This window comes from Semicossyphus pulcher, unplaced genomic scaffold, assembly GCF_022749685.1.
Source record: "Semicossyphus pulcher isolate SPU_LCO1_2020_fin unplaced genomic scaffold, fSemPul1.0.p SCAF_20, whole genome shotgun sequence".
Classification (NCBI taxonomy): Eukaryota; Metazoa; Chordata; class Actinopteri; order Labriformes; family Labridae; genus Semicossyphus; species Semicossyphus pulcher.
In genome coordinates, this window is record NW_027211694.1 from 18396977 (window position 1) to 18407516 (window position 10540).

General features: G+C 40.6%; 2 non-coding genes across 2 annotated transcripts; both read left to right on the forward strand.

Moving 5' to 3' along the window:
• Positions 1-8715: 8715 nt before the first annotated feature.
• On the forward strand, positions 8716-8787 carry trnaq-uug (transfer RNA glutamine (anticodon UUG)). The gene has a single exon. It is a non-coding gene; the product is annotated as a tRNA-Gln (tRNA).
• Positions 8788-9937: 1150 nt separating this feature from the next.
• trnaq-uug (transfer RNA glutamine (anticodon UUG)) lies at positions 9938-10009 on the forward strand. Its single transcript has one exon. It is a non-coding gene; the product is annotated as a tRNA-Gln (tRNA).
• The last annotated feature ends 531 nt before the right edge of the window (positions 10010-10540 follow it).

Genomic DNA, 10540 nt, shown 5'->3' on the forward strand with positions numbered 1-10540 from the left:
AAACCATTTAAGCTCCAAAAATGAATAAACTAATACATGTTTAGCCATTTGGCATCTCCCTTAGCCAGATCCTAAATCTTATTCTACCACTAACATGAATCAGTACCAGAGGCAAATATGTAGGCCTCTCTAAAGCCAAAAGACCAAGTTAATACAGCTGAAGCTTTAAAAAGCACCAGAGAAAGTAAACCTTGAACTCACACACGTGTGTAGGCCATCGTGAACTTTGATAATGGCTGAATTGTCACCTTCTCATTAGATTGGGATCTCTCAATGGTGCTTATTAGTTGCATACACATTTGACGTTGTAATCATGCTAGCAGCATGCTCCTAGAGATAGCTAAATCATTATGTTGCTCAACTTCTTTGGTCCGGACTGAAGTATATTAGAAATACGTGTGGGTGGACTTTGTGTTCAATTTATTCTTTGGCCAACATGCTAAACTGCGGTGGTGTATTATCAGCAGGTTAGCATAACACTGTCACTGGGAGCATTTTAACACACAGATTGTAGCATTTCGCTCAAAGCATCGCAAACCAATGCCTGTATATATAGATGGACGACGCCCTGTGACTGGTGCTGCCATCTTGCGCTGGTGACGTTATTTGGAGCCAGAACTGCGCAGTAGAGATCGGCGGGTGGAGCCGCAATAGCCACTTCCGCTAACCAAAACACATATTTAACAGCAGAACAGCTTCTTTGTGTTGGTCTGAAGCCAACTTTTAGTAACGTTTCCTCTCGCCGATCCTCCTCTACTCTGCTAATCCAGAACAGACCGGCTGCAGGAGTCGGATTTGTCTACAGAGCTGTCAATCATCATTTTTACAGCATCAAATAACTAATTGAAAATAAACTTGTCAGAAAAACGAACACTTGGACGTAAATCAGCATGATAAGAACTAACTATAATGACAGAAACCATGTTTAAGAAAAATGTATTTGTCGTGTATTTTGATTTATCGTTTGACTCATGTCCCATCTGTTAACATGGAGGAGGCGGGCTTTATGACCTATACTGCAGCCAGTCAGCAGGGGGCGATAGAGAGGTTTTTAGGGAGCTGTCATGTCGTCCATCTTTTTATACAGTCTATAATCGCAACGCCAAGAGCTGCTGAAGATTCTTTGTCTAATTTGATAACTCATAATCCACCCAAAGCTCCCCTTGCTATTTCTAACAATCCTGCAACAGTGACCTTTCCTTAAAACCTTTCAGCAGCCCCTGTCGTCCCTCTTCCGGCCCCTTCAGATTCCAGACTTCAGTGTCAGAACCTTTGCTTTGTGATCAGGAGGTTGTCTGTTATAATCCCATTAAACTCTAATCCCATTATAGCCCAGGAATGTGAGAGATAAGCATAGTGTTTGATGTATAAGAGCGTATGTAGCATTTACAGTAGCTGTCTTCCTCTGCACACACACACACACACGCACAAACACAGTGAAGATTACCATAGTGAGGCTCCTATGGATGCATACATTAGATTAAAAAGGAATAGGTTCATGTTACCGTCAAAAATCACATGGCTCTTGTTACAGGCCAGACAGTGTGTGCGTGTGTGTGCGTGTGTGTGAGCGTGTGAATCAGTCTCAAATAGGAAATGTTTTGTCTATTTATGGTGAGGTATTTCGTGCAACTTTGAATACAATATTCCATGTTTTTCTGCAACTACAGTTTGGAAAGGAGAACTCCTCCTGCATCCCGCAATGAACGAACATGAATTTGGATCGACTGAAAGGTTTTAATCTTGTTGCAGTTCAGCTGTGAGACACTCCAAGCAAGAGCAGGCGGCAGTGTGAGGCGGATGATGGATAAGAAGTCACGAGGGAAACAATAATGGAAGGGAAAGAGCCGATGATAAAAAATAACTCTCTGTTGTTCTCTCTCCTGGCACTGCAGTCTGGGATGCTAATTCAGTAATTGATCCTGAGACGCTGTGCTGAGGTTACTTTAAGTGTGTGTGTGTGTGTGTGTGTGTGTCTGAGGTTACAGCCGTTCTTGTTCTGAATCAGGGATGTGGAAGAGGAGGAAGGGTCACCCCCTGGGAAACAGAGTGGGAGAGCAGGAAATTACAGAAAGAGAGAGAGAGAGGGAAAACGATAGAGAGAAGTTGCCGGAGCAGAAGATTTAATGTGCAACTGTTGAATAGGAGGAAGGAATGAAAGTAGAAGGCGGAAAAGGGAAGTGATTTAGACAATGGCAAAGGTTGTACTATGCTGGTGGTGTAAGGGTTAAAGATACAAACCATCTAACCTCTAACTGAGGAACTTTTTTTTCTCCTCCATTCTTAAAGGGGAAATAAATTGTCTACACATCAGGCGTGTTTGTCATCCATATATGTTTGCAATTTTATAACAGCTTTGTTATATAAAAAGAGTCACTGTTAATACAGACCAAACATTTCTTACTGCTTCATCTGCACATGTTGGACAAGTTTAATCACACATCTTCACAAATTCTTGCATAAATGTATCAGTGTTTGTTTACTGGCAGGAATGACCCATCCCACAAGGAACTGGTTTAGCTCAGCGGTTGAATAGGTGGCCATATACAGAGGCTACAGTCCTCGTTGCAGCGACCCCGGGTTCAACTCCTGCCCTCGGCCTTTTTCCGTGTGTCATTCCCCACTCTCATCCACTGTCTTTCAATTAAGGCATGACAGGCCAAATAAAAAAAGCAATGACTCACAAGAAAGACAGAAAGAAAAGCAGAAGAAATGATGAAACAGACATCTGCAGGCCTTTGGTGCACGCTAGCATGATGAGTAATGGATATTGGGAAAGAAAGTGGGAAATAATAAAAACGAAATAATGTACTAAATATGAACACATAGCAGGTCTTCATAAAACACACGTCTCAGTCTTCTGACCCAATGTTCTTTGAAATTCAAAATTCAAAATATTTTGTAAGAAAAACTTTTCACACACAGGTTACAAAGTTATTTAATACACTCAATACACTGAAATAGCATTCAGAATACACACACTCAAACAAACTAGAAAGCAACCAATATACAATTGAAATTAAAAGGATAATGAGTAGGATTTTTCCTTGCATTTAGTCTAAAACACCTTCAAACTGGGCCCCAGCTCCTGGGCTCTTCATCACCAGAAGCTCACTCTCTCGTGCGAGAACACGCCCACCCCGCCGAGCTAACTTTCTGTGTGGAGTTTGCATGTTCTCCCCGTGCATTCGTGGGTTCCCTCCAGTACTCCGGCTTCCTCCCACAGACCAAAGACATGCTCGTTAGGTTCACTGTGACTCTGAAATTGCCTGTGAGTGTTTGTCTCTAGGCTACGTTCATGTTGCGCAAATCCATTTTTTTTGTGACTGATACGTGACTCAGGTCTGTTTTTTTCATGACAGTGTGAACAACACAAAACACTTGGAATCTGATCTTTTCAAATCTGATTGGGGCCACATTCATATGTGGTCCTGAATTTTTGCATTGCGACATTTGTCACAATTCTGGGCTGGCGGGAGTCAAACTGTAAATTTAAACAAGGAATCAATTTTTTTACTTTTTAGGTCATTTTTTGCCTTAATTGATAGGACCGCTGAAGAGAGACAGGAAGTATTTGGAGAAGAGAAATGGGATGACAGCAGCAAAAGGCCGAGAACGTGAGTCATACCTGCAGCCACTGCACGGAGGGCTGTAGCCTCTGTATATGGAGTGCCTGCTCTATCCACTGAGCTAAACTAGCGCCCTTCGCCTTTTCTAAAATTTGACACTTGGTACATCCAAAATTTGGTTTGATAACATAAATGGTCATCAGTTGTGGAAGGCTGTAGCAATTCAGAAATGGAAGCAGACGCCGAGAAATGAAATGCTTTATAAGTGATTAAAAGAATCTTAAATAAATCCTTCACTTCATTGGCAGCCAGTGCATTGAAGCTAAAACTGGAATGAAGTGAGATCTACAAGCAGTCCTTGTTGAGACAGAATAAACAACGACGGCAGTATTTCACTCTGTTACAGATCTATATCGACTATTATGCTGCAGGCTGCCAAAATGAAGTCAATGGTTTGCTGTTTGTGCGATTATTAGAATTCCTTTTCATATTTTTTTAATAGAGAGCAGACTTGAGGCAAAGACACATATCCCACATTTTTTAATTTATCTTTCGATGTGGATTAAAACGGCATAAACTCACTAATGTGCACTGACGTTTTATGTCACAAAGCATTTCTATTCATCATCAGATCCCTGCTGCACTCACGTGTTTAAGTATGATTTGTAATACATACTTACTTACAAATATTTATTATAAGGAGTGTCCATCTAGCAATACTTTGACTTTTAATCTAAGGTGTTTTTACACGGTAGAAAGTGCACTTAAAAACAGACTAAATAACACTAAATAATCTGTCCTGCAGTACGCAACTACACAGCAGATTATTGCAAAAGCAGAAACATGATCCAGTGGTCAAAGAGTCACTGAGCGTACCTCAAGGCCCCGAAGAGGTCAGAGTTCAGGGTCAGGGTCAGAGTCAGGGTTGGAGTAGAGTTTAGCGAAGGTCAACCTGCAGGGGAAAAACACCAGTACTTTCTCACAGTCTCATGAAAAGACCCACATACTTTACTCTTTTAAGCACTTTTCATATTTAAGTAATGACTCCCAGAATTTTCCTCTGACTTAAATGATTCGTTCTCTCTATGAGATTTGGTGTGTGTGTGTGTGTGTGTGTGTGTAAGCAACTGCATTTGAAAGTAAGTATAAAAGGTGAGATGAGTCTGTGAGACTCTGCTTTTAATTTAGTGAAAATGAAAAATCTGTTTCTGGTATTTGCCACCGTGTGTGTGTGTGTGTGTGTGTGTGTTTGACAGAGAGACCCAAAATGAAGGGAAGAAACCTGAATCTTGACAGACGGCAAAAGCAATCTTAAAGGTCAGAGTGTGCAAAGGATTGTTAGGGTTTCATATTCATGTATTCACATGCATGCTGTGGGTCAAGCAACTAATACCACACACACACACACACACACACAGGGATCACATGGTTCAGGGCTCAGCTTGGTGATGTATTCATTTCCATGTTTGTGTGTCTGAAGCTTTGGAGAATGTGTGTGTGCTTAATAACTCCATAACTTTCATCTTCCTGCTGCTCAAAAATAACATTTACTGCATTTGTTATTTAATATCTTGTTTCTTAAAGTATGCTGTGATTTTATGAAGCACTACCTAACTTGTGTTTGTGTGTTTAATGCTAATGTCCTGCCATTAGTCATTGTATGAAAGCATGTTATTGTTTTTAATGTTGAAGGTTTTACTTTGGACTAAAACTCTTGAAATACCCATACATTTCCTTATATGGCTATATAATTTGAATGCATTTTGAAAAAGTACTTAAGATAAGAGCAAAACAGGCACACACATGGTGGAAAAAGTTGTAGACGCCAGTGTGTCAGCATTTGATGGATGATCCCCTGTGCTTAGAAATGCCTGTTTTTCTTCATATCAGATGCAGTATTGGCCAGGTCAAAGCTTCTCCACAGGACTAAGAGTAAAACCTCAGTCAGAAACAGAAGTTGGTCAAATGATCACCAATAAAATCCCTATGAGCTCAGCGAGAAATTGACAGGATTAACTGGGTAGAGGCTGCCATAAAACTGTACATCTGTGCAACAAACTACAGCCAGTACTGCAGATTTATCCTGATCTTGTGTTCCAAAACTGACCTACTTCAAGCAACTTATATATATAAACCGTCAGGATAAAAAAAGTTTTTGGACAGTGATGGGGCGCAATGACTTTCAAATACTGATCAGTGTCAAAAATATTTATGATAGACTGAATAATAAAAAGTATCTACAATAAGTTTGTCCCTCATTATTGTCCACAAAAGTTCCGATACGATATGACACGATGCGATGCGATGCGATACGATGCGATACGATAACCGTTTTTAGTCCTCGTAGGGAAATTAGTCTTCAGTCAATCAATCAATTTTTATTTATATATAAATGTATATGAATGTATAGCGCCAAATGTTACAACCAACCTGCATGTAATCGAGAATGAACAGGTATGGTGGGGGTAGAAGGGAGATTTTCCTTTAGTAAATAGATTGCGGGTGGCGTTCTTGTTTTGCATGGATTAAATAATAAAAAGAACAAATGCAAAAGTCCCCATCCGACCCACCCATAAAGTCTATGTGTTGGAAACACTGGCTTGTGTGCACCCCATGATCAAGACACACAAACCAAGCAAGGTATCTAGGGGTCCTAAACCATAACACTTGCAGTGTCCAATGATACTCTCAAGATATATGTTGAGGAAATAATGAGTGAATAAGAGTAAAGCACATTTGCACCGATTATGCTTAATATTAAAACATGACATCATAGACATGGGCCAATTGTTTAGTCTGTCAAAAAATAACTTTCGATCATGACTTTTTCATTTATGAATACATACAGAATTATATATTTATTTGTGAAAATGCACAAAATAAATGCGTCTCTGTCAAACATGTAAAAACAAATCTCCTGGACGTGGGCATTTAAATCATGACTGTTGAGAGACAAAACGTGTTACTAGTGTATCTAGGTTATGGGAACTCAAAACCAAAACCAACCCCAATTCTTTCATGTGTACTTTTTGTTGCTCCTTGCTCCTTGAAGCATGTAAGCACATAAATATGTGGAACTCACAGGTCAAAGATCACAGTAAAAAACAGTCTATTTTTCATAAGCGCCATAGAATTCCCAGCCTCAATCCACTTGCTATTCATCCTGGAACAATTCTCTCCACAAACCCTGCTGAGGCTGGTATGTTCAGAATGAATCAAAAGATGAAGAGCAGATTTCACAAATCAGCTGCCTGAAATACAGCAATCCATCTTTATTTTCCCCTTGATCTCCCTCCTGCTGGTTACCACAATGATGCTCAGTGTGGTGCTCTCATCACAAAGTTGATCCATGTTCAGCCTGACTTAAGCTTCTCACAAATCTTCTCCAGGTTCTTGAAGGGGAATTAGCCAGAGAGATAGAGGGTAACAAGACAGTGAGGGCAATTGCATTCAGAAAGGTGGAAACATTTTTGAGGAGTAACCTAAGAACAATCAAACAGAACAGGACTGAGCCTTAGTTTCGCTCTAGCTCTACCCAGGTCGTAGCACTGGTCTCAAGCTTTTTGACAACCTCTACAAAGAGGGGCAGAATATTGTGCAGAAAAGGGGATAAACCTCAAGAACATCGCCATCCTTATCTGCACCCCAGAATCAGCCAAGTCCTGATTGTTTGGGGCACTCATCTCCAAGGCTGATAAAGTAGGACTTCATTGCCGACAAGCTTTGCAGAAGTCGTGGGATGGAAGGGTTGAGAGAAAGCAGTTTGGTAGTGACGTGCCACAAGACATCTCTGAACTCTTTGTGCTGATTTGGAGAAGAAATAGTAAACCTTCAGGTGCACATTCTCTAAATCTACTCACAGATTTTCAAGAGCATGCTGGAAGGTAACATGTGCAATGTTTGCATGGCAGTGTCCCCAAGGAAGATTACTTTGTCATCTTGTGGATTCCTAAGTTCACATTAGGTGAAAGCTGAAACTATGTTCAAGACAAATGTTTCCAACGAGTGCAGTAGGCAACCCTCAATCCTCCTGACACAACCAGTCAAGCGTGGGGTCCTCAGTAGTCAGCCACTGGTAGAATTAGGTACGCAGAAAGTTGGAGGACACCAACTTCAAAAGGCTTAGGATAAACACTTGGCGCTCAGTGGTAGAATGTGTCGCCTTCTAATCAGTAGATCATGGATTGCTCCACGTCTTCTGTGGTCCACATGTCAAAGGGTCCTTGGGCAAGACACTGAACCCCAATTTGCTCCCAAAGGCATAGCCATCAGTTTATGGACCTATATGGATGTATTATAACTGATGGACAGCTTGGTACTAATGGGTGAATGAGACATGTAGTGTAAAGCGCTTTCAGTGGTCTGAAGAATAGAAAAGTGCCAAGGATGTGCACTTGAATCTAAGGCCAAAACAGGTCCTCACTCGGTGACATTGTGTTGCAAAAAACATTTAAGCCATGATATAACTTGGCATATATGATATCAGGTACTATAACATGACATTTATCACATTCCCACTAAATAAAGGAGAGTTGGTTGTGGACTTTTCGTATGTAAAAAGGCTCGCATGTATTACTACTAGCCTAGCACATTATTTGTATTCCTTTTAATTGGCAACCTGTGTGCATGCTAGCATTTGTTTGCCTTCATTACACCCATTTGTTGCTGGATTCACTGTTAGTAGGACATACATAGTGATATTATCTAAGAACATGCCTGCCATATCTATGTAGTCCTTCCATGGTGTAATGGTTATCACTATGGACTCTGGAACTTGCAATCTCAGCTTAGATCTCAGGGGAACTTAAATTTAAGTTGCTCTATGGGTAGAAGGTTGCAATCTTTCCAGAATGGGATGATCACAGACCTTCAACTGTTGTATGAAGTAATTTGGAACTAATTGATAGCAAAAGTTCTCTTGATTGGGCATCTGTTGGTTATGTAAATGCTGAAACTTTGGTTAATTCCTTTCCTGTCAGTGGAGGCAAGATTACATTGTCATACTAAATATGCTCACCTGTGGTGAATAGACACATTCTTTGTATTGTCTTCGATTTCTATAGGGCTGATTACACTTTATGACCTTTGAAGAACCTGATCTCCCAGTGCAAGGTAAACATGAAGCAAAGGTACCTTGCAGTACAGTGGTTCCATGGTGTAATGGTTAGCACTCTGGACTTTGAATCCAGTGATCCGAGTTCAAATCTCGGTGGAACCTAGGTTTTTCAATCCTCCCGACACAACCAGTCAAGCTTGGGGTCCTCTGTAGTCAGCTACTGGTAGAATTGGGTAAGCAAGAAGTTAGAGGACACCCACTTCAAGGCTTAGGATAAACACTTAGCACTCAGTGGTAGAGTGTGTCGCCTTCTAAACAGTAGATCACGGATTGGTCCACATGTCAAAGGGTCCTTGGGCAAGACACTGAACCCCAATTTGCTCCATAAGGCATAGCCATCGATTTATTGACCTATGTGGATGTGTTATTACTGATGGGCAGCTTGGCACCAATGGGTGAATGTGACATGTAGTGTAAAGCGCTTTCAATTCAGAAGACTAGAACAGTGCTATTTTAGTGCAGTCAGTTTACCAAACAGTAAACGTTACCAGGGATGTGCACTTGAATCTAAGGCCAAAACAGGTCCTCACTCGGTGACGCTGTGTTGCAAAAAACATTTAAGCCATGATATAACTTGGCATATATGATATCAGGTACTAGAACATGACATTTATGACATTCCCAATAAATAAAGGAGAGTTGGTTGTGGACTTTTCGTACGTAAAAAGGCTTGCATGTATTACTACTAGCCTAGCACATTATTTGTATTCCTTTTAATTGGCAACCTGTGTGCATGCTAGCATTTGTTTGTCTTCATTACACCCATGTGTTGCTGGATTCACTGTTAGTAGGACATACATAGTGATATTATCTAAGAACATGCCTGCCATATCTATGTAGTCCTTCCATGGTGTAATGGTTATCACTATGGACTCTGGAACTTGCAATCTCAGCTTAGATCTCAGGGGAACTTAAATTTAAGTTGCTCTATGGGTAGAAGGTTGCAATCTTTCCAGAATGGGATGATCACAGACCTTCAACTGTTGTATGAAGTAATTGGGAATGAATTGATAGCAAAAGTTCTCTTGATTGGGCATCTGTTGGTTATGTAAATGCTGAAACTTTGGTTACTTTCTTTCTTTTCAGTGGAGGCAAGATTACATTGTCATACTAAATATGCTCACCCGTGGTGAATAGACACATTCTTTGTATTGTCTTCGATTTCTTTAGGGCTGATTCGATTCATGACCTTTGAAGAACCTGATCTCCCAGTGCAAGGTAAACATGGAGCAAAGGTACCTTAATCTACAGTGGTTCCATGGTGTAATGGTTAGCACTCTGGACTTTGAATCCAGTGATCTGAGTTCAAATCTCGGTGGAACCTAAGTTTTTGGGAGTCCCACATGAAAGAGCCACTGGCTTTACTGACAAAACAGAAATTACATGATTAAGCGATTCAAGACTTTACACAGTAAGTAAGCAGCAGAGTTACAATATTAATGCTACCAACTGCAACTTACTGGATAGTGTTGTGGCAACGGTTGAGTCACAATAACTAACCGCCTTTTTGTCATTACTGTGTCGTCATTTTTGGTATATACAGTATGTGCTAAGTCTATTTGCACTATTTGAGTTACTTTGATTGATTGATTCTTTAATGACCACACAGCCAGGCTGGTGGAATTTGTTTTCAGTACAGCTCCTTGGTACAGGTTCCAACATTAAACATTAAACATATGACATAGATATACATACAGACAAACACATTTAACGCATAAGGGCCATGCTGAATCCTCAGCGTTCAGAGTTCAGAATGTTTATTGCAATGGGAATGAAACTGTTTTTGAAGCGGGTTGTTTTGGAGGCAATTGTCCTGTAGCGCCTCCCAGAGGGCAGTAGCTGGAGGACATAGTGC